Here is a 23009-nt window from a genome sequence, read left to right as displayed (position 1 = left end):
AACTGCTTAGCATACAAATAGTGCAGCTGGAATGAGGATTGCTGTTACCCTGGTAGGCAGACAGGTACATTGGTTGTAGAAAATACACAGTTCCTGGCCTGTCTGCTTGGATTAAGATGGCTCATTGCATGTTGGGACCTGTGTGGTTTTTGGGATGTGCCTTTGTGTTAATGCCAAGGGTGGCAATATGTTCCATTTCATGTAAATATGATACAGCCCTTGGGCTTCTGGCAAGCCAGTAGGGCAGCCTGCAGCTCTCTTATCAAGTTACTACTACTGTGATATTCTACAGAAATCAATCAAAATGTTGCAGCCTATTTAGTGTCATCTGCAGCACAGGGGATCCCCTAACCTAGAATTCTTAGTAAGATTAAGCTTTATATATTGTAGCCACATGCATGTATGCACAAAGACCTTGAACACTGTCGATAACTTCTCATAACTGAAAGCTGAAAAAGTGAAAAGATGAATGCCAAGACTTGGAATTGGATTTTAAATATATTGTGCAATAGGTTAGTGGGACCACTTCCACCACTGACAGGAGTCCAGTCCTCTTAATCTGTCTTGCTCACTACAGTTCTCTGGCAGTCCCTGTGGATATTGGTGGGTTAATAATTTCTTTTTGCTTTTTCTCCAGGTAAAGCCATAAGTTTCCCTAATATCACAGTGGGTTGGCATGGAAATTAGCATACTACAAAACCAGGATGGCAAATAACTCAATTTCCAAATGCTATGTTCAGCAGCCAGATGTGTTAGTGAAATTGGCAGCATTTGCCAACCCCAACTCCTTTGCACATGAATAACTCTATTAATATGTTTTAAACAAATGAAACTAGGATATATGAGATTAATTTCCAATAGCAAATTACATTCTGTTTAAACAAATGAATAAGCTTATACCAAATCCACATGCTTTTGTATATTGGTTTTCATGCACGGAAACACTACAGCAGACTATCCAAGATTACAGTCTGCAGTATATGCAAGTAGCTGAAAATGAGAGGAGTGCCCTAGAGCAAGGGTACCTTTCCAAGAGCCTTGAGACCACAGATGGGTGTGTTGTAGAGACCTGGTCCAAGGAGAAAAGGCAACCATGAATGTCTTGTACAGCTCATATCACTCTGGAGTGGTAAGAACTGTGTGTTAGTGCAGATTTAGTCAACGTGCCCAGCTTAGACTGAGGGAAACAAAACTGGATTGATTTAACTTTGTAGATTTTTTTAGGAATCTAGCCATAACTGGGGATACTGGTTACTCTATCCAGTGGAAGGCAGAGTCTGCTGTAAACTTGACATGAAAACTAAACCGTTTATTACTGTTATTGTCTTCTTTGTCCATCACACATTCAAACTGGTCCTCCAAACTTCATTTGGAGGTAACCCAGCTACTGCATTCCTCAGTTTGCTGTATAAAGTTAGTGTAAGTATGGCTCTTCAGCTTTTGTTGATGGACAGTGGAGAATTTTTGATTAATGTAACTTTTTAACTCAGTGCTACAAATACTCCATTGAAAATGTTCCTGTTGCTCTCCCTAAGATCTACTTATATCTTCCTTTTTAAGAAGTCATGATGTCTCCTCAGGTTTCGTTGGGTGTTTTTGTTTCCTTTGTTTCACACTTCTTTTTCCACTTGCCATATTCCTGTCTAAATCACATCCATTTATCTATCTGTTTCCATGATATGCTTTTCTTTTACCATCTACTCTATTTGTCCTACTGGGACTTCCAGAGTTTTGCTGTTTCTTCCCTTCCTCTTTTCTCTGAAATTTTTTTTTCACTCCTCCTTATCCATTGAGACTTCTCCCATTCTGTTTTTTGTCCCATCACCCTTATGTAGCAAGACTGTGTGCTAGCAACCCCTACTCCCAAGTGCAAAGCCTTCAAGATGAGGCTTAATGCCAGTAAAGGCAAAGAGAGCACAAAGGCTGCCTTCTCTCCTTGGTTCTTCACTTCGGAAGAGACATTTGGAGCATGAAATAAGAAAAAGGCCAACAAGTTTTCCTTATTTGGAGCTGACAGCATAGGTAAGACCATCCCTCCTACAGATAGCTCCATGGGACCAGTTGCAAGACCATCCATCATGAGCTCTGACTACTCAGAAGGGTAACTGAGAACATGATGACTCCATTTGGTGATAAATCCATCCACACCTTTCAGGACTGGCAAGACCTGGGGACGGATGGCGGCTTCCCTTGATAAAGTCAACAAACTTCGAGGTGGGATGGCAGCATCCTCTTAAAAGAAAAATAGCCCTGTTTTAAAGGTTATCACTTAACACAAGGAAAATTATATGCTGGCTATTTAAAGACTTCTTCTTGAAAAGCAATAAAAAACTAATAGCAGAAAAATGATGTCATTCCTGACATTGTTGACGTGGAAGCTCCCAATAGGAAGTATTGTAAACCATTTCTCAATCTGCTTTTATACAGGCCTAGGAATTAAAAAGAAAACTTTAGTGTTTAATGCTTAAACCAAATGTTTAATTTTGAACATCCCCATAGAGCCACACTGCAGAGTGGAGGCTGCAGTTAAAAGCCCAGATTCCTTCATCTCCCTGGCATTAAGTCTACAGTATAACAAAAACATTTTTAAACTAATGTAGAAATAGTTCTAACTGAGAATTAACATAATTTACTTCAGTCATATTCATCAGGATCATTTACATCTTACACATGTGATGTGTAAATATTCACCCTCCCTATACATATACAGTTGGATTTTATGTATTATATATAAAACCACTCCCTTACAAAGTATGATTCATTGGCTTAACAGTTAGTACTTCAGCTTTTCCAGTATGTTCAAAAGCAGTTTATACATGAAGAAGTATGATGTATATAATCATTACTGCTTTAAGTAGGGTCTCATCCCATCTGTATGAAAAGACACATTACACGCGCTAAGCTAAGCACTGAAAACTACTAAGACAGTTCAAAACTGAAGCAGAACTGTGAGCCAGGCTCTGTCTGTTTTCTGTGCCATTACAAAGTGGTTTATGACCTGATTTATAATTATGCGCAGTAAAATATACACATCAAGACAAAAGAGTGTAAAATATTATCTGTTACCATGTACAAGAGCTGATCCTACAGCAGTGTCAACCCAGGAGTAGGAGTCATGCTACCTCATGATTAGAAAGCAGGGCTGATTGTCAGATCCCATGGTTTGTCCTGCTATTGATCTAAGGGCAAGCCGCCTGTCTCCCTTGGTTTTGGTTCCTGAAAAGCAGTGGCAACCTTATCAGCCTAACCTGTATGTTGAATTTTCTTAAGTAATGAATGTCTGAAAAAACACAGAGATCTGCTGATTGCCAAGAATTATCCTATTTTCATTTGACATCAGTGAAAGGCATCACATTGAATATCAGCAAACCCAATGTAAACACATCATAAAGAACATCCTTATACAAACACAGAAACAGTTTGCATTCATGTGCACAGAAAATGGAAAAAATGTATGTCCCCATCCAGAGTAAAGCCTTTGCCATAGGTGATTACAGGGACCTGTGGTCTGAAATGAGGCTGGTTATATTCAACATTTGGGTTTCATATTGGCTGTTTTGGTTCTTCTTAACATTGTCACTTACAGACAGCCCACCCACACATACTCTTTGAGACAAAGGAGAGTGTACTCCCTTTTTTTAGTGTGGCAGATGCAACCAAGAACCTGCTTTCTCATTTTGTCTGCAGCCAAAGAAAATTTCACAGGAACTTTGCTGAAAACAGTTAGGTCAGATAATCACTAACCTGCTAGGCTTTGAGGTCTGTGCTGCCTCAATGTAAGCTATGTACTTCAGGATAGAGACAATGTTGATCTTCTGTAGCAGTTGGTTCATTTAACCACAGAGAATGCCATGTGTTGGCTCAGGTTCATTCAATTCAACTTGATGGTATTGGCAGGGTTGAGGGCACATGCTTGAAGATCCCCAGAAATAACACATCTCACTTAGCACCATCAGAAACCTGAGCATGTTAATAATGAATAGAATATTCTGACAATTTACCTGCAAAACCAATTTTACTAAGTGTGTGTAAACTGTGATTTCTTTCTAAATCTCATAACTTGCAGTAATTTTCACAGGAAAAAAAGTGTATGTCAATTAACATACAAGCCACAGCACTGACACATTTCAAACCCTCATATCAAAGCAGGATATGTTTTGCTGATGTCCGCTGACAACACCCATTTTCATTTTTTCTGCCATACCTATTGGAGATTATTTTGGCTGAATTTTCCCAAATCCTTCAGCTTGGGCCAGACATTTAACACAGAAATTTTTTGTCAGTGTGGATCAAATCCAGAAACTTGCTCAGAAAAGAAATAAAAATTATAGGATAGGAAATTCGGTATAGTGCAAATAAGGTAAAGAAGGCAATACCTTTTTGTTGACAACCTTATTTGGCTGGCAAACTCAGACACATTCTGTATGCAAAAGCCCTTCTTTGGGTCTGAATTAAGATGTTTAAAATCCCTCAGGATGTCTTGGGTATCTCTCTTCTCCTAACAAGCATATATTTTGGAGCCTGCTTGGCAGTAATCTTGAATATTTAGGTTGCCACTTGGATAGTAGAGACAGGAAATATATAATTGAACATTATGCTTTCTCACATTAGAAAAGCAGCCTAATTCGTTATTCTGTCAAGCACATTTCCTCAGCGTTGTTCTGGGTCACTCGGCACTTACTGAAAGCCACGCCTCACCAGCAATCAGCTGTGTACGTATGCTCTAGGAAATCATGAAACATTGTCCTATACCTCACATCCCACCCTCCTGCCTCCCCTCCAAACCCTGGCAACGGACCGCGCTCCTCCCCTTAAGGAAGACATCTCTGTCCAGGTTATGCTGGAGAAAGGCTCTTCAACAAGTGAACTGATAACAGGGGTGATCAAAGTCTGGTAGTTGCATCTTATCTTTCAGGGATCACAATTCAGAAATGAAGCTGCCCTTCAGTTTGCTCCTCTCCACCATTAAATTACATTCAGTCACTGCACGGAGAATGCAGCCCATGTGCTTGCAGCCAGATGTTATCATTACAGGCCTTTTCTTATAAACTGATGCTGAAACCTGAGTGGTTGATGAGACTAGCTAAGCAGTTGTACCTTTGACCTGATTGCATTAAACTTGCCCTATCAATTTAAGCTTAGTATAAACACCATTTCCCAGAGTCCCTCATGACTTCAGTAGTGAGAAGAAGCTGACTAAGCCTAAACATTTTTTAACAGCAATCTTGTCTTACAACACCAAGGGGATTTGCCATGTATCTGGGGCTTTATAAAACCATATGAACATGCTGAAAGAATTAAAGTCCTTTAAAAAAGCAAAATTGATGGTGACAGTCCTTTTAGAAAATCAGTTTGTAGAATGTCAGCACAAGAGGAGTTGGAAACAGGACTAAAATAGTTTTAAAAAATACAACAGATTTGTGTCTGTTTCACACAGTAGTTCCGGAATACTGACACTTAGAGTTAAAAGAAAAAGCAAAAGAAAAAAATTCCCAAACTGAATTCACCACCAATTCAAAAGAACTGCCCCCTTAGCTCTCCACAACTCAAAGCCCTCTCAGATATGTCACTCATCTGGTATCGCCCACAAATCACAGAGCATCTTGACCATTTCAGATTTATTTTTAATAAAACTTTTTCTATTCCACATTGAAGACAATTCAGTTAATCCTATCAAAAGTTTCTATGTAGCTGCACATGAGCTATAGCATATGGCCAACATATATAACATATGGCTTATAACTGTAAGCGTAAGAATGAAAGTAACATCATGCTTAAGTCAGCTATATTGCCTCATATAGAATCATAAAGCAGTGGTTAGGTACTGCAAGTGTTGGTAAAACAGCAGGAGATAAAACAGCAGAATATGGATCTTAATCTCACCAGGTTGACAGTTCTCTGGTGATCATGTAGAAAAATAAATTTGAAGTTGAGCAGATGAGTATTTCTGCAAATTTTAGCAGAAGTACTCAATACTCTGCAAGACTGAACATCTGGCCCAGAATTAGAAAACAAGAAAAAAAAAGAAGAAATATCTAAGACGGGCACTCACCTTAAAAGAGCAGCTTTGTGCCGTCTATTGGTTATACTAACCTAACAAACCAGTCAGTGGAACTGCTGCTAGAAGAGCAAAGAGGAAGTGCATTAAGCAAAACGCAATGATTTGATGCTTACAGAAATTCATGTAGAATACATAAAGCACATAAAAAGCCAAGAAAAAGCTACTAACTTGTTTTACTGTTAACAAAGCAAGAATATGCATGTAAATAAAACAAAAAAAAGCACCCTAAAACCTGTAACCCCAATCCAACCAACAACCACTGCTACTTAAATAACTATGGAGAAGTTTTATCAAGAAGTAATTTACCTGAGTTGCGGCTACCTCAGTTACTCTTAGCAGCAACAGCATCCCACTTTTGTTAAATTAAACAAATGCTAGTATTTCAATTAGGGAAGAAAATGCAGATAAGGAAAAAGGTTATAATTTTACATAATACAGAGGAAAAAAGTAATCTAGAACTTCCGGCATAGTTCTTTTGTGATTCAAATTAAAGCAGGGACCTTTCCTACAAGTATGCAAAGCACACATTTAAATGACAAAAACTAACACCAACATTAAAAGAATACTTCTGCAAATTCCTTGACTTGCAGAAAGCATCTCTGTTCTCTCCTTTTTGGATCAGGTGAGATGGAACAAACCCAGTGACCTTGGCTCTCAATCCAGAGAGGAGAAAAAATAGAAAAAAAGTATAAATGCTTTCCTGCAAACTTTCTAAAGTACCCTTGGTTTATCTAGTCATGCCCTGTCACTATAAAAGATACTTCTGTCTCATAGTTTACAGCATAATGCAGAAGAATCTGAATAACTTTAACCCTACAGATCTAGCTGTGATATAGGCTAATTTATCCCTCTAGTAACTGGAGTAACAGCTAAACTGGAGAAGATGAGGTACTGCAGAGCAATAATAAAATGCATAAAGGGGGATAGCAACAGGTCTCAGCAGGGGAAGTCTTAGGCCAGCATGAAGTTATTGGTGGGGTTTGTCACGATCAGTCTTAAGAATCATTAAATGCATTTTCTATAACGTCAAAAATATTACAAACAAGCTGAAGAAAGTTGGTGATGGCTTAAATTTCAGAAACATTAGTACAGAGGAGGCTCAGGTTAGATAGAAACAACTGGATCAGGCTGCTACATGGAAAAGAGTTGAGAGTCAAGAGGAAAAAGCTTGAGATAATTCAGTTAGAGACTAGAAACAAAAGGCTCATTGTATTTTGAAATAACTGGTGTAAAGAAGAACCTGGAGGTACCAGGTCATCACAAGGTGACTGTGAATCAGAAGCGTGATGCAACCACAAAGGGAAATCTTAGTATGCATAGTATGGAGGTGTTTCCAGCCAAAGTAGGTGATTATTACTGCTAGTGTATGAGACACTGACTGATGTGTCTTTTATTTCAGATTCTATGTAGTACTTAAATACTACTCTTGGTAGTGTTGTTAAAATAAAACAAACTGAAATTGGAGCAGATATAGAGAAAACTTGTAAGTATGGTCAAGCGGTGCAGAAAAGTCTCATAAGGACACAAGGATTAATTTTGTTTGTTTAATCAACCATACTAAAACTTGGGAGGTGATATAACGGTGTCATTTGGGAGAAGATATTGCAGCATCACTAAAAGGAAGAACTATTTAAGTGACTATCAATGGTGTAAGAGCAGATGGATACAGACTTGCCAAAAATGCCACTACAGTGGGAGGTTAAAAGAAAATTCTTAACTATAAGATCAGGCAGGTTCTGGACTGCTGAACAGTGGGATTAGCTGAGGCTAAATAGCCTCATGACTTTTAAAGTGCAATTAATGAAAAGGATTTTGCGATGTGATACCTGCACCAGAGATGAAGTATAGGTATCTTCCAACTTGCTGTTAACAGCATGACTGTAACATGAGCATCAGCATCTGGTAATGCTCTTATTCGTTTTAACAGTTTAATATCTCAAATTTATAACATACTTTTCAACCCAAAGGATCACAAAACACTTGAAAAACTGCTGTACTGTCTGTGAAGAGAGGGCTTCATTCACTGCAGGAACAGAGCTGCAGCACAGGTGAGAGGCAGCAGCTCTTCAAAGTATGGTTATACTCAAACTATAAAGAAGTGTTTACCTTTTACAGTAGGGAAGACCAAAGTGGTCTTTTGGGACGGAAAGTATTTTCACTGGAAAAATGTAAGTACTCCATATTTCCTATTTTATTCTCCAGGCAGGAGTTCTGCCGTTGATGTCATGGAGGGACCAAAGTGGAACAATCCTAGTAGAATTAAGGCAAAAATATTTCCCCCGTTCATGCTTCTACTCCCTATGAAAATAATTTTCTTATGTGTAATGTTGCAAACTCACCAGTACCCTCTTATTTTAGGGTCTGTCCTGCCTTCTTCAGGGGATATCATCTCAGGAGATTCAATAGGACTTGATAGATTGAATACCTTTAAATCAAGGAGGATGCTGAACTATGTTTGTGCAGGATTCCCTAATGGGTAGGACAACTGCAGCCTATATTCCCTGTAATGCATGAAATCCCCAAAAATCAGAATGGACCTTAGCAGGCCACATACAAAGGCTTGGCCAGCTGTCAACCCCAAAAATTCAAAAATTATGACACTGGCTTATGAGTACAATGATGCTGTGCTCTCTCCACTTTAACTTTGGAATTGTTTTGATTTGCCTGTGTTAATAAAACCTGAGAATTTTTTTTTTTTCAGTGAAGGCACAACATGTCATTCCACTGGGTAAAATAGAAACATGGCCCTTAACGATTGTCACGTGGCTATCTTTCACCAAAAGTGACTGCAAAGAAATGTGTGAGTTTATAAGAACAGTAGTTTAAGAGTTAAAACTTAGCATCATCAGATTCTGTTGGACTTTGGGACACAGTCAAGACAGCACATTGGTCATTACATTATCAGAGATAAGTGAAAAAAGATATAATAAAGTTAATTCTCTGTAAAAAGAAATCCCAGTGCAACTGTAATTCTTTACAGCTATACAACAGAAAATAACATACAGAAACTGAAGAGAGAAGACTGTTGTTACTGGTAACACCTGAAACAACAGGCGAATTACTAGCTATCATAGGTTCAAGGTCTGTTGTTCTGGAACCTGCAAAATGAGCAGCAAAAAACAACAAAAAAAGAAAAACTCATCTTGAGAGTTTACAGTAAAAGCTCAGCATACTTGAATTTTCAGAACAATCTGAAATTCAGATAAGGAGAAATCAATGCCATGTGAAACTTGCAAATAACTTTCTAAAAATAAGTCAAATAAGGAAATTTCTGTTTTAATTGTAAGGAATGAAACAGAGCAGCTGAAGTAGTCATAGATATTTCTCTTCCATGGCTTCCCCTCCACCCCCCTTTTATTCTGCATTCCATAGTTCCAAATGGAGGAGTCATCCACAGGTCACACCACTGCCTCCGGTGCTACTTAAACAATTTTTCAAAATGTATCTTCACACTGGTGACACGCACATCCCACGTAGGTTGGATTTCCATGAGTGGTTGTTATCTGAGCCCCCTGCTGCTGCCCCGATCCCCCATCCACTTCCTTCTCCTGGTTCCCTTGTTCCCAAGGCTAGCTGGGCTCAGCTGCTTGGCTGTCACAGCATCACCCCAGGGTTTAGGGAAATTTTAGACAAGCTCACTCATTTCCAGGAGACTCTCCTCCCAGCAAATGCATGCCCCTGAGATGTCTCCAGGGCATCGGCTCACCTGATTATCTGACATGGGCTTCCTTGTAAGCAGCAGTAGTTAATACGAGGCCCATAAGGACTGAATTAACCACCATGTCACTCAGCAGATTACCAAGAAAACTTCTTACAGGAAAAGTGCTTGCTTGTTTTGGGCTGCTTGTGGGATCAGCTTTCTTCTATCACTGAGCAGCTGGGGCATTATCCAGCCTTTAACAAAGGCTGCCCAGTGGTGTCCCAGGAGCCCTGGAGCACACGTGCCCACACACACCTCCTTTTGCTTTTCCTCTCAGGACACTAGGTGAAAAGCTGCATCCTGCAACCTTGTGCACTGGGAAGATCCCTCTTGTCTCCTGGGCCCTTCTCATACCAGCTGTGGAACAGAGGAAGAACAGGACCCAGTGGCTCTGCCTCCATCTCCTGCGTGTCTCCCCTGGGATGTTACTTCTCCACAATGCCTTGACTGCTGCTAGACAAAAACCATGGAGTGTTGTGAAAGCTCTATCCCTCCTGTATTTTACAGACAGGACTCAAAAAAAGCGCAGGATTTTGGCAGCTTTGCCAGGTGTATGGACTCTACCATCTTCGTCAAAGTTCATGCCTGCCAGGTCAACTCATGTGCCAGTTAGCACATGTCAAGCTGAGAACTGATAAAGATGAAGAGCTTAAATTTCTGGACAGTCCAACCTCCTTGATACATCTCATATGCTCTGGCTATTGTCTAGACAAAGCAAGCAGGTAACCCTTCTCTCAACATATGAAGAAGAGGGCCAGAATAACATCCTGTGATGTTTGCATTATGTAGCTTCAAGATATTTGACTTTGTACCTTAATAAAACTCCTTTACCTCATGTGTGGTTTCTATTTTTGTAATTTCTGTTTTTCCAGCTTATACTACTTTGTTATACTACTACGGTTTCTGTTTTGTAAAGTGGGAGATTCCTGCATGCTCTTCTTGCACTAAAAAGAATCCATATTCAAGAATGAACTGGCAGACAATTCAGTTTGTCAGTTCATAATATAACTGGATTGCAAGAGGAAGATAGGAAATTAGTGATTTTGCCTAAGGGAGCAATCTTAAGCATAAAAGAGAGAAAGGGAAAATCAGACCAAAAATCTTTAAAAAAACTTCATTTTTGAACTAGAAAAAGAAAAGTAATCCCAAGCCATCAATTACTGAAGCATGTGAATCCTATTTAGAACACGTTTTAAAATTTAAAAAATGAAATACCTTGGATCCAATTTTAAACAGGTTTTGCATGGTGTAACACCATTGATGTCAGCAGAATAATTTCCAAGTTATACATTTGTTAACATAAGGTTAGTGCAAGGTTTCAGTACAGTGGATGAGAATTACTTTGAAAGTGCACTACGAGATGGAAGACTATGCTAATATTGAATAATCGGCTAGGAGATTATTTGCTTTCTGCCTACACAGCCAAGCTACATACTAATTAATGCTACCACAGAGACTGTAATCTCCTAAGGCATAAAGCAAACCAGTAATATTCTAACATTAATAATTAATATTCTCTCTTATGAATATTGTTCAAATAAAAGGATGTTGTATTTTAATACACGTTTACCAAGACCATGTAAAATACAAAGCTCCTGTTTTACTTGTTGTTCTTCTGCCAAACACAGGCAATGATTAGTAAATACCTTTGGGCTGATGAACAAAGATAGGGGGTTACATTTTTAGAAAGCAATAGCAACCTCCTCAGAAAATTAACCTGGCTATAGTTCAAAATCCAATGTAAACAGCCTGGACACTCATCTTAAGAAAGGTTTATTCACACTTTCAGCCAACAAGAGTTAATGAAACAGTCTGGTTCTGCCTTCTCAGACAGACACACAGATGCACACATACAGTTAATTGCTAAATATACAGCAATAGCTATGGATAAGGCAGGGTCAGGAAGTGCCTTTGAACCATAGCATTAACTGGCCAGGTGTTTTGCAGGCAGCTAGCCTGGCCACCTAACTGCTTCATAGCATTGGGTAGCTGCAAGAACACTTAGAGCTCTTGTAGACTCTGACATTCAAACAATGAAACGACATACAAAATAAAACCTCAGCAGCAATACTGAACACTGGGAAAACCCTCAAGAGTCAAGCTGGACCATGACTCAGCTCCAGAACCACGGGGTGATTGCTGAGCATGGGACAAATACTAGGTTACAGAAACCAAATTAACAATAGAAAGTGGAACAGAAGCTCAAAGCTCATTTGGTACCTTTGTAAATCTGGGCTGCATTTATTACTAACAAACAAAGAAGAAGGTGGAAGAACTACATCTAAGTTGGTGCAACAACAAGAACTGGGAACAGCATATTGACCTTGCAGGGTAGAACATGCACGGAAGCACGAAGCATTCTAATTGGTCAGGATGCTCACAGAAATAAAACAGGAATTAAAAATAGATAGCAAAGAAATCACTAGCTTATGCAAAGTGAGAGGGCAAAGTAAAAGAACAAACAGCTGACTTTGATGCCATGGGAATAAACAGTAAACCCTGGAAGAGCAGCATGGCAAGATAAATAGAAGAGCCATGTTCATATGACATTTTATATAATGAATTTTGCATGTTGACAAAGACATTTAAAATAAAAGATAGTTGTAGTCACAACAGTACATATAAATATGTAGCACTCTGAGACAATCAGAGGACATCTAAACAAAGGACATCTTGAGAACCACCAAAACTGGCACATCTGACATGCCAATAATAACATGATGAAAATGAAAAGACATTGCCTGCGAAAAATCATTCAGATGAATATAAAGGACTCAAAACTGCAGGAAAAAGGATTGAATAATAGAGAAAAGACTAGGAAAAAAGACACTGATCTCACAGAAGATTTGAAAAAAACTGATAGTGTTCTTGGATCAAGACTACTCCAATGTCCAATGTGACACACTAGATACACAGGAATGAAAAATACAGGGAGATTCAAGAAGTAGCGGACAACTATGACAAAGAATGGCATATGATACAAAGGTTCAGAGGAGCAAAGCTCCAAATCTGATAGACGGCAGAAAGCAGTGGCAAGATTTCATTTCCACCCACTACTACCACAAACACTAATTGAAACAAACAAACCAACCAACCAACCCCTGTTGAGTTATTCAGACCAGTTAATTTAGAGTTGTTTGTTTGTGGCAGAAGACTGAGATCTTCTGTTGATATAACTGAAATCATGCCAGTTAAAGGTTAAAACCTGCCTGCTAGACATAACTTGAGGTATGGAGAATCACATTACATTTCTCAGAGAAAACTTAGGCCTCCAAACAGCCCTCAGACATCCCATGGCTAGTAAGGGAAACTCATAGTCTTTACTGCACCCGTCTCCCTAATTTGTGCTGTGGTTCCTGCTTCAAGAACAGCATGATCACAGATCTTTCTGAACCCTCAAGATCTCATGTGCCTTGCAGTACAGGGACTGTAGTTTCTTCTCACACTTTGAGGGTTAAAATACACTTCTTTTTGCATTTCCTCCATTGTTTTTTAGTGCAGTTCTAAGCTAACATATTGAATTATTTTCTCTCTTCCTCATCTCTTCTATAGGTAACTGTTCACTCTATGCGCTGGACGCTGGACAAAAATTAATATATTGTCAGAATTATATTAAATACTGTCTTTGATTGAAGCACCATACCCTACCTTATCAATTACAAGTTCCTACTTTGTAATTTCCTATTTCTAGTTACGGACTTCTGATGCTTATCTGCTTTTTCAGTTGAGGTACAATTCAGTGAATACACTTCAGTTTTCCTGCAAGTTGCTAAAAATACCCAAGAATATCTGACCCTGTAGCAGTCACCCTGTTCTGGTGAGGAGTCCATGTGAGAAACCTCCTTGAAGGCAAAAGGACAACTCCCGTACTTTCACGATGGACTTGTTAGTGGGCGTGATTCACCATTTCCCCGTTCCCTCTTTACACCAGTTTAATTAAGTCAGTGGGGGTTACATCAAGATAAAACTGAAGAGCATAATGCAAAGATGAGTCAGATGCCGCGCGCTACAAAATGGAAAAGGACTCTTTCACAGCAAGATGTTGAGAATTTGGAACTTGCTTATCAGAAAACATGCTCTTCAAAGCAATTCCTGATAATTTTGGAATTGCCATTACAACATTAGCATTGGTTTTTAGTCAGATCACAACTGGGCAGGAAACATGCCAGTGCAAACCTCCTGAAAGATACTTCATATTTACTCTTGAACAATGAATTGGTCTTCCAGAGAGAAAAAAAATACAAGATTGACAATAGACTACATTGTTCTTTGATGTTGCAGCATGGACAAATCACGGGTGTGTTACGTAAATACCTGTCAAACCGACAATTAATATCAATTAGGCCTTAATCTGACATATTACATTGGGCGCAGCAAATGGAAAATCTGTTCAAAGTAGATTGTAGATATGTACCCTTCAATTAGACATGAGGGAGGAAGAAATTCTACTGTCTGGGAAAGCACAGCATTTAACTCCTGAACTGCTAGAGTTCTCTATGGATGAAACTCATCCTTGTGAAGGTAGCCAGTCCAAAACTTTTTTGAGTTCTAGCAATGTCAAAAGTGTAAGTGGCATTTAAGTAGTCAGAAGGAGCTGTTCCTCCTCTCTCTCCATACACACAAACTCAAATGCACAGTGTTTATTAGCTTCTTTCTTTGACACATAAAGAGGCCAAAGTAGAGGAAATAAGAGAGAGATGTCTCCTCCTGAAACAATCATTCTGAAGTCAAAAACCAGTACTTACAAAGCTACACAGGTGATGAAAACAAGTACTTTCTTGGTGTATCTCAGAGCTGGAAACCGGACTAGAGGAAATGCACCTCTTTGTTTGCATAGAGAAGACCTACAGACACAGCTTCTGCAAACCACACATGTATGTGTGAAAAGCTCCCTGTATGACCATGTTTGATATACCTCCATGATTTTTCAGGCTTTACATAAACAGATCCCTAAAATACTACAATCAGTATTCTCTCCTCAAAGTCAGAAAATGCAAATACATCACCAGAATTGACCCAAAAGATTATACTACTATGGATTGTCCTGAGGTTAATTAGAAACAGAAGTAAAACACACAGCAGATAGATTCTCAGCAAGATTCTTAAGCAATTACTATTGCTGTCATGAATTAATTCCTCAAAACCTCAAAAGAAAGCAGACATTATTACAATATTTTGTGGCATATGAAGAATACATGAATGAAGCAAAGAGCACATTACTTGCCCTCTTCCTGGAGAAAAACTCTAAACTGTGCAATACTATCTCTAACTTTTTATGGCTTTCCTTCACATATGCTGCACCGGCTTCCCTTGTCTCAATTAGCCTTTTCATTTTATTTACTATTTCTTGTATCACATTTGAAATAGGATGCAATCTCAATTTTTATACAGGACTATTTTTTTAATGTTATGAAAAGCTTTTCTTACTCGTGGACTTTTCAGAGAGCTGGCTGAAAGAATATTTTCATGTAAATTACAGTTAGTCCTGAAACACACAGACAGGATTTTGTCTCTTGCCAGCTACTAACATAAGCTGAAATTTTCATTGATTTGACATCCCACTAGTCAAGCCTCAAATTAATTTGTAAATACAAACATTCATCAGGATGCCTTTAAATCAGGAGATACGCTCTGTAACAGAGATTTGCAAAAGAATTACACTTTAAATAGCTCTATTTTCTTTTAATAAACATTAAACATAATCTCAATAATTTTAATCAGGGCTGAACTAATTAATATTGTTGAAAATCTCTCCCTTCATTTGAGTACATAAACACCTCCTCTTCCATCCTGTGATTTCATACTCTAAGATGATGCTACACATTACTTTCTGAACCCAAAGATGGGAATGACTTCGTACCTCTTGGCTCAGAAGAAATGAAAGTGGAAATATCAAGAAAATGCGTAACAGCTTTTATTTGCAGTTTAAAAGATGGAGAAAAGGAATGTGACTCCTATCAACCAATTAAGAGTATTCATTAGATAAAAACTAAACAAAAAAAAAACTGAACAAGAAAGACAATGTTATTCAAGAACATGGGACTCTTGTTTTCCATTTTGTGTTCCCACAACAAAGGGGAAATTCTGCTCTCTTTGCTTGTGCAATGAAGTACTGTTGACTTTGATGACCTCTCTCTGTGAAGGAAGTAAAGGAGATTCGATAATTCCCACGATTGTCTCTGCAGAGGTTCACCTCACGTCATGAGTAACTCAGACAATCATTGTTCTGACAGAGATTATAGTAACTATTATTTCACAAATACTTGTTCCACTGCTTTAGGAACATACATACTTTCATTCACCTTTACAATAAGCCTTTTACTGCTGCCACACAGCATAGCATTTTTGACAAAACATTCAGGAGCAACAAAATCCTTCTTTCATCTTCTACTTCTCATTCCTAACTTATTGTTGAATTTTGGTAAGGTAGAACACCTACTAACATATCCATTTTTATGCCTTTTAGGATGTGAAGTTCTGGGATATCTGCACAGCTGCCAAGGGAGCATGCCTGCAACCCCCTTGCACTTTTGAACATGACAGCACTGGGGTAATTCTTGGTATCACCTTTTGGAGACATTTGTACTGCAGTGTTTTAAAAGCACTGGGACAAGCTTTTCATTTCACTCTGCATTTTCACAAAGCATTTCAAGCTGCTGTCCTGACACGTCTGAGTGAAGCAGGAGGAGGCCTCCTGCCAGAGAGCTGCCCTGTGGTATGCAGCCACCCATTGTTGCTCCCCGCTTTGGGGCCTCATTTACATAGTTAGGTCATTGACTGCTGTCTTTGGTTTGCACACCTTCCAAAGTGTAGAGATCAATGTGAGGACAAGGAAGGAGTCACTTAGTTCTGTCATAAATTCATATGCATAAGGAAAAGAAAAAAGAAAAAAAGGAAAAAAGGAAAAAAAAGAAAAAAGACAAAAGGGAAAAAAAGCAGCAACTATGTCTGTAATATTCCCCAAATCCTTACTTTTCCAAAGCCATCATTATTTCTCTTTCTGTCCTGTCTCTCAGTATCATTTTCCAGTATAATGACTATGTTGTTATTGATCAAAGTTACATAAAAAAAAAAGCTAAGCCACATGTACTTTATGACTTTTAGATGTTAAATAAAGAGAAGATACATGATACTGCACTATGAAAGCAGTCTGACGGAAACAAAAATCAAAGTTTTGCTACATTTTTAGAGCGTTGTATGGCATCATACGTATCTATTATTACTGTGTAGTTCCACGGCCAAAAAGTAACCTGAGGATTCATACCACATACTTGACATGTAATATGAGAACAAGCCTAGGTAATATTGATCCTTCCACTCCGTGAAGAACAGAAATTCTGGGGTTCCCAAAGGCTCTTGAGCTTTGCCAGTGAGACAGAAGTCCAAAGCAAATGATGTTCCCAGGAAACACTCTCAACACAAGACAGGCAGCCTGGCCTGATGCCATTCCCTCCCAGTTACAGATATATGGCAGTGTCATGCCTGTGGCTGAGGTATGTCATACACTAACCATCGACGGCAACATAGAGACTTTGCAGTGGGCAGGCCCGTCACAAGGTGTAAAGAGGGGATTCGATATGTTTTGGGAGGAGAGGAAAGGGATTCTTCTGGGCAAAACAGATCAGGGTCCACGTATCATCAGTCCATGAAAATACATTCAGATCCTCAGATCAACACGAGTACTGCATGGCCACTATCTGTTGTTACAACATTATTAGTACGTGACAACAAAATGCAAAGGCATGAACAACAACTTGCACCTGACTGTCCTCACCTTAGGGTGAATGACTGCATTTATTTTACATTTTTTTAGCTGTAGTGCTCATATTTGAAGTCCATTGGCTGCAATGTGTGCTAAGCATGAGCTACATTTTAAAACAGTTCATCAAAAACATAAAGACTCCAACATGGATGTCCTTTCATATACCGTTCCAGAAACCATGACATATAGGTCAACTGGGTCATTTTACTGGCCTCTGTTATTTGGCTTATTTAATCCTTGCACCACAATTTACTTACAAGATCATTGTTGACCTTCCCAGTATAATGAGGGAAAACTGCCCTTCCATGTTCTGAGGAAGAGACGTTCCTGTTTAACTCGATTCCCCAAGAGCAGCCTGCATTGCTTCTGCAGAGACCTGCTGTATCTAAAGCCAAGGCAGTCACCTTTTTGGGAACAAAGCTGCATTTTCCTTTGAGGCATCTTTTCCTTCAAAGAACTTAATCAGAGGATGAATTGTAACATTCTTAGCATCCAATACCAAGATTATTGATTTGCTTTTAACTTACATAGACTAACCAAGTCATTATATAATTTTTGATTGTGCAGATGGATTGCCATCCACTAAGCTGAGAAGTGGTTCCCAGTAGTGGATCTCACATCAGTAGCTAACTGATATTCATTCACTGAAACCACTTTCACATTCTAAAAAGGAAATTGTTATACTTAAGTTCTCTTTTAACATATTCAACATATACTAGTAGGTAATCTTGAGCTACTTAACTGGTACCACTAGTTCAAACTCTCACCTGTTCTGTGGTTTTGTGTGCATATCCCACATCCCTCCAAAGCTTTTAACTTTCTACTAGTTATTATTTTAGAGGAATGTGATACATAAATTTAAACATGTCAGACACAGTGTTCAACACTTCTAATGATCTATTACCCTCGTGTTATTGAAGTCCCCAAGGAAGTTTGGCAGACGTCATTCAATCATCAAGCTATCATTACTATGTTTTAGCTTTAATCTAAAGAGCTTTGTGCTTCTTAATTCATACTCTATCATCACTCCTAGGGAAAAAGAGGGTGGTGGAAAGGGTTGGAAATAGTTCACCTTAACTGGCCTACAGTTTCTCATATTTAGGGAACAGATTTTGGTTTTCCAAACTAGAATACTTACTGTTGTTTTAGTTACAAATATATTTCCCCTAAAGTTCTAGTGATATCTCAGTACTTTAACATACCTCTGGATGATGTTATGAGAAAAGCAACATACTGTGGTAGCACAAAGAACTTCAAAAAAACAAGGGTTGCTGATCCAGATCTTCCCAATATATGAAAAGAAGAGCAAAGTTAGCAGTTTGTGCAGAAATACATTACTATTTATGACTCTGACTTGCAGTAGCATTGCATTATTACTATCTCAGTTTCTGATTCTCTCTCCCAGGCAATTCAAAAGCATAACATGATTAAGTAACAATATAACAGTATGATTACCTCATTGTTTGGGCCCTTTGCTACCTCTGCTGAAGACAAGATTCAGACTGTTATAGGCAATAATGCCTCAAGTTGTGAGTCGGGATGTCTGTTTTCCGGTGTCCTAAATTCAACTAGACCAAAATGGGTGTATATGAGACTAACTGCACTTCCGTGGGCTGCGTCACATCCAGTTTGCAATGAGACTCTGTCTTAAGACAGTTAAGTGTCTAAACACAAGGGCCCTCATGCCCTATGGCTTATACACACTGTGGACGTGTGCTGACCAACTTGAAGGCAACACATAGCAGTTGCTGTGGCCACAAGAGAAGATATGCAGATTTTGTGCAAGTCAAGTAGCTATAACATATCAGAAGACGTGGGGAAATCTAGGTTCAGTTACCTTAACTTCCCAGGCAACCTTGCAGTGGGAAACATTTTTCTCATATCTAACGTAAACCATTTTTGGTGCAATTCAGGCTGTTATTTTTTGTCCTGTTCAGCCAATTCAGAGAATAGCCTACTCCCTTCTGCTCATCATGCCTCCTTTCTGTACTAAACAAATGAGTAACACCATCTTTCTTTAAAATTTCTGTTTTCTAAACTTTCAGTTGTTTCTGTTGCTTTTCCCTGAGCCAATCTACCTATGCCTTTCTGCAACACGATGCGAAAACCCAGGCATCATTCTGCGCCTTGCCAGAATTGAGTAGAAGGATCACTTCATGTTTTAGACACAATGTCCCTGTTCATCAGTTCCAGTAAAATATCTATTTTTCCACAATACTGTGACAACACTGAGAAGTTTTAGATGGCAATCCCCTGCAATTTCCCTAAATTCTTTTCTGGAAAATGTATTTTTAGCTTCTGCTTTTCATCCAATACTGGCAGATTTGATATCGCCTCCCTAAGTATAGTACTCTACATGTGTTCTCATTGAATCATACCCTATTCATGTCAGACCATTTATCCAATACTCAAGATGACTTTGAACTCTGAGCTTTTCCTCCCAAGTTGGTATCAGATGGCTTTCTGGCCTTGAATGTTAAGCTAATCCCATCTATAGCTCTTCAGATTCAACAAATATGCTGCCCATCCCATCACTTCAAAAATACCGATGAGAATTTTGTAAAACCCCATTTGAAACTTGTTTGTAGGTTAAAACTCTATACAAAGGCAGAGTATTGCTTAAATATTTCTTTGTATAGATCTACTTTAAGATAGCACAACTTCTTCAGTAAATCCTCTTCCAATCTACACCCTTCTCTAATCACAAATGAGTCAGGATGCCACTTAGTCAAGCGAAAACGAGATTCTGTCAAAAAAAGACAGGATTTACTTTTTCTGGATGGAGAACATTCCTGTGCAGGGTAGAAAGCTAAGTCAACAAAATAGTACAAAAGCCCTGCTCTTGCCCACAACCATCCTTTATATGCAGACAATTGACACCAGGGTGTGATTCTTGGGAGCAGCCCACTGGATTTGGCTTCCAGCCGAACCCAAGGAGGTACAAACACTGTTCACACACCTCAGTCTTCTAGAGCAGCACACAAACAGGCAGTGCTTCACAGATCCTCTCTTGCTGCTACCAATTCCTTTCAAACAACTGTCTCGCTTTGTTCTCATAACAGGAATATCATGAAGACTTGAGACACATATGCTTCCAAGTCATAAAGAAAGTAGTGTTTTGATCTTTTGAGATCTCTCTACCCATGTCCATTGCAGATAATGACAGGATTCCCACCCACCTGAGAGGGGCGTTTACAGGGCCCCCCGTAAAGATAGCTTTCATTTTTAAATTACAATGCAAATGGAAAGAACAAGCCTGGTTTTGTGTTAAAGACCACTCCACCTGCAGCAATTAGAAAGAGTACCTTGTAAGGAAAAGAGAGCCAAATCCAAGAGCAAGCTGCTTTCTAGCAGCAAACTGTATGTCATGAGGATCCTTGGACTCTTATAGTTTACAGTACCTATTCCAATGATTTAATTAATAGGAAATTAAAGATAATAGACACTTGTTATTTGAATCGCTGAAAATCATTGAAAAAGAGATAAATGGGGGTTGGATTTTTTTTTTTCCCTTTCAGTTGATCAGTCTGAGGCAGAATCATTTAAGGTTCTTTCCAACATCCAGTCCCTTTCAAGTCTTTTTTTGGGAGGTTTAAAATACTGCATTTGTATTTTCAAACCAATTAGAATTAATTATAGCATTAGATTATTGGGAGCTGAGGCCTATCTGGGGCCATAGAGAATTTAGTCACACAGAGCGTCATTTTACCATACAGGAAAATAATTTACATTTGACTACAATGCTTTCTGTTTGTCCTTTCATACGTCACGTTACCTTTGTCTGCTTTCATATCACAAGTTCTTTAGGACGAAGACAGTCTTTACTTTTGCCTTGTGTGGTGCCAAATACATTGCCGGTACTTAAAACAAATAGCAGTAATATAGACTCATTATCATGCAATTTAAGCCTCAGCAATCTATTACTTGATCCAGGAAAGCCCATTTTTTTCTGACACTATCTGTGCTATCTAGGGAGGGACTGTGCTAATATCTTCCATGTGTGTTAAAACAGCCCTTGCTAAGAAGGTTTTCATGCTGGCTCTAAATCTGATTTCACATACCCCATTTCACACTGATGTAACTATTTTCCTCAGTACAGTTGTACTTCATACAGGGTTTTCTCCCAGTGACCCTCCATGAGCCAGAGGGAAACTCTGAACCATTGTTTCTTGGGTCAATGTGAACAAACCTTATATGACTTTATTTTAAAATATTTTTATAATAATGGATGCTGCAGTTTTGTGATTACTTTCTAAACACTGGCTTCATATTTCCCTGGGGCCGGAAGATATTTGATATTTTTCTATTATTCCACTTCCCACCCAGTGCATTGGCAATTCAGGCAAATTTGCTTTTGTGGTATTTAATTTAAACGACTGGAAATAGGGCTGTGCTATCTGGCTTGTGTTGAAGCACAAACGTGTTTACCAGAAAACAGGCTTTACGGTGCTTTGGGTGCCCTGCAGCCACAGACTCTGGAGATGGGAAATCACAGCATTAACCTGATGATCAAGCTACAGGCAGCATCATCTATGTGCCACAAGACTCTTGGTATTCTAAGTGAAAGGCGAAGGCAATGAAAATAGATTAAAATGGAAAAATCTGACAAGCCAGAAGAAATTTGTCTCATGTCTCCCTGTCTATATGCCCATACACAGCCGTATACAGCCTTATGCAGCCAAACGTATCCTCTTCTGCATGTGAATGAATAGGGATGATACAAATACCAACAGATTTCCAACTTCTCACAGAAAAAAACTGCATTCCAAAATGATTCCTATTACTGTATGGTGTGACAACATATTATTTAATAGTGGTATAAAGTGATACATGCACTTAAGGAGCTATGCTCACAAGAAAAGCTTCTTTTGGAGTCAGTTGCATGCTTTACATCACTATGGCCACATGCAAATATTATTTGTGCATGTACTCTGAAACAAAATAAGGGGGGTTAGACAAAGAGATATTCCTCCCACACCCTACATGCCAGAATCTCGTTTCCTATCCTCAGCTGGTGCTCAAGAGTCTGACTCCAGCAATAACAGTCTCCCACTGAGATTAAAGCACTGGCAAACACAGCTTATCTTGGTTAATGTATACTTAAGTTTTGTGTGTATTATACATACATATATTTACATATATAGGGGCACACACACATATGTATATATTTATATATCTCTCCCTCTACTGATACACATATTGTGTTTATACACATTTATAAATATGATATGTAAGAAATCCTTTGCAGAAAGGAAATAGTCCCCGGGTGGGAAAACACTAGTAAATTCGAGCAGATATGAAATTTGACTTCAGCATCTGCCCCTGGTTCCTCTGCAACTCAACAGACACAATCACTTTCAGGGATCTCTGGCTCCATACCACAGGGAATGCTGAGCTCTGCTCCTTCTGCGGAGCTGTGGCTCCTACCTTGGCTGATCCCAGGCACTCCTGCCAGTAGAGTTTGTCCATCCACCTCATACAAATAT

General features: G+C 38.9%; 2 protein-coding genes across 4 annotated transcripts in view; one reads left to right on the top strand and one right to left on the bottom strand.

Moving 5' to 3' along the window:
- The window catches only part of FOXC1 (forkhead box C1), a 48955-nt gene extending 38378 nt beyond the window's left edge, over window positions 1-10577 (top strand). For both annotated transcript variants that reach the window (XM_054057321.1, XM_054057320.1), the window contains one exon: window positions 8420-10577. The gene's annotated coding sequence lies outside the window, so the exon portion shown is untranslated. The remainder of the gene's footprint in view (window positions 1-8419) is intronic.
- The window catches only part of GMDS (GDP-mannose 4,6-dehydratase), a 414275-nt gene that overhangs the window by 28613 nt on the left and 362653 nt on the right, over window positions 1-23009 (bottom strand). The gene's annotated exons all lie outside the window — the stretch shown is intronic.

The sequence above is a fragment of the Cuculus canorus genome, chromosome 2 (genome assembly GCF_017976375.1).
Source record: "Cuculus canorus isolate bCucCan1 chromosome 2, bCucCan1.pri, whole genome shotgun sequence".
Lineage (NCBI taxonomy): Eukaryota > Metazoa > Chordata > Aves > Cuculiformes > Cuculidae > Cuculus > Cuculus canorus.
This window is presented reverse-complemented; position numbering and strand designations above follow the sequence as displayed.